The following is a 2599-nucleotide window of genomic DNA, read 5'->3' on the forward strand; positions in this document are numbered from 1 at the left end:
TGTTAATTTGCCCAAAGAACTATACTTTCAATTAATATAAAAAACTGAAATAAACAAAACCACACACACATACAACATTTAAAAGGACAACTTTGTTTTTCCAGGATATGTATGTGAGAACTGTTAAATAAAATTTATGGGAGGTCAACATTTTAGACTAGCTCCTGTAGTAGGCCCCAGTAGACCATACCAAAGTAGAATGCAGTCATCCATGCTAGGGGCCATGTAATCAAAGAGAACATTAAAATGGGTCTGTTTAAAATAAACAAACAAAAACAGGAGATTCCCAGTAACAAATCCAAAAGGTCCCAGTCCACCTGATCAGGAATGGTAACAAAGTCCCCTCAGCTTTAATTCTATAAGGAAAGTAATTTTGAAATGATCAATCCATTTTCTGTCCCTTGTTTGTTTTCTTCAGCCTTTTTCTGCTTATAAAGTGTACCCCTCTGCCCGGCTCATTGGAGTACCCTACTTTATAGATGGGATACTGCCCAAGTCATGAATGGCAAATAAAAGCTAATTAAGTCATTAAACTCAATTTTGTTTGTGGACAGTACTCATTGTTTTTTGTTTGTTTGTTTGTTTAGAACGTGAAGTCTTGGAGAGCTCAAGGATTGAGATTCAGTATAGGGTAGTGAAACAGTTCTCAAACAAGCACATCAGAAACCCTTGGAGGGCTTGTTACTACACAGATGGCTGGGCCCCACCACCAGAGTTTCAGATTTCATGGGTTTGGGGTGAGTGGAAGAATAATTGCGATTTCTAACAAGTTCCCAGGGGATGCTGCACTGTTGCTATTGGTCTAGCATGGGCTAAAGAATCAGACTGTATTGGTAAGATCCAGGTTTACCCCCACACTAAGTGAGAATGTGAACAAGTTAATAAATCTACAGAGTGGGGCCAATAATAGTAACTTAGGCTTCTTGCAACAGTTGAATGAACATAATTAATGTAAAGCACTTAGAACAGTGGCCCACAGTGAATGCCTGATGGATATTAGCTATTATCATTCACTCATTCATCAAACAATTGTTAGTTGGGTTCTTCCTTTGAGCCAGGCACTGTTTCTAAGACCAGAAATACAGTGATGAATAAGTTAAAATTTCTCTTCTCAACGAGCACTCAATCCACTGAGGAGGCACACAAGAGATGACTTTGTAATATAATGTCTCATTGAAGCATTCTGTATTCCAAGCAAACTGACTGGCAGGTGCACACACAGTTTTATGAGAATTTGTTCTGGTCTTGTTTTAACCTTTCCGCTCAGTGAGGTGGTGGCATCGTGCTTCTAATGCAAAGGGTTAGCACAGGATGGCTCTTACATCGTGGTTGGTTTGAACAAAGCCCAGGTTATGGCCTAGTCCCACTAGCCAATCCTTTAGGTTTTATTTGAAAGGAAAACATTGAAACCATAACAGGAGCAGTGGTGAATGTTAAAAGGAAAGGAAAAAGTAGGGTGGCATTGTACCATATTGTTTACACTTACTTCACTTAATCCTCACAACCATCCTTGAGTAGATATTATCCAATGAACAGAGAAGCAATTTGCCCAAGGATAAGTGGAAAAGTGTCCTGTGAATGATCTGAACAACCAATATTACAGTTGACCTTGGAAGGAAGCTGAGAATAGGGCATATTTTTGCCCACTGCCCTTCTACTCTGTTCCTGAAGCAGGTGACAGTGATGTAATCAGATGCAAGGTAACTCCAAATCAGATGACTGCAGACCCCAGGCCAGCTTCATTTCCGTCCAAGATTTTTGTTTTTCTCATCTTGTTTAAAAAAAAAGAAAAATCAACTAAAAAAAAACCCCGTTATTAGGGATGCTATACATCCACACTCATTGCTGAAAAATACAGAGCGGCCAAAAGGAAGAAAAAACAGGGTGGTACCTGTGGCTCAAAGGAGTAGGGCCCTGGCCCCATATGCGGAAGGTGGCCAAAAACTGCAAAAAGAAAGAAAAAACAGGAGATCCAGAATCCCCTCGCCTCAGGGAAAAACTCTAAATTTTGATCCAGTTTCTCCTTAGTTCTTCTTAGTATCTCAGCTCACAGGGACCCTGTCCTTTGTGTTTCTTAATTAGCCCCCTCTGGTCACACTTACTAAATTCAATTAAAGGGTGGTTGTTTCCTGGAGGTTGGCTCTCTAACTTTTATTGGTGGACATAGATTTAGGAAATAGATAGGTTAGAGTTGTTTTGTTTGGGGGTTTTTACTTCCAAACATTCACCTGCCAGCTTTGGGGCCCAAGGTTATTGCAAGCCTTTTTTGGTATATGGGCATGTATAGTCAAGAAATGGCCGTGGCACTTAGTGTTGTTTTTTGCTTAGGATTCTTCTTAGCTCTGGCCGGTTTCTGTTTGAACCTGGATAATGAATGGAATTGGCTTTGGCCGTGAGTGTAAAGACCACCGGTGGCTGCAGAGGTGGCCTTGCAGTTCCCCCTCTCGGGACCACCTCTGGGTATTGGGGAGAGCTCGGGAGCAGGCTGGAGGGGCGGAGCCGGAGGGAGGCGAGTGGACTGCAAGACCCCGTAACGTAGCAACCGGCACCTTAGCAACGGAAGGGGCGGGACTAAGACAGGAAGTCGGGAGCAGGCGAC

Source organism: Nycticebus coucang, chromosome 4, assembly GCF_027406575.1.
Source record: "Nycticebus coucang isolate mNycCou1 chromosome 4, mNycCou1.pri, whole genome shotgun sequence".
NCBI classification, from domain to species: domain Eukaryota; kingdom Metazoa; phylum Chordata; class Mammalia; order Primates; family Lorisidae; genus Nycticebus; species Nycticebus coucang.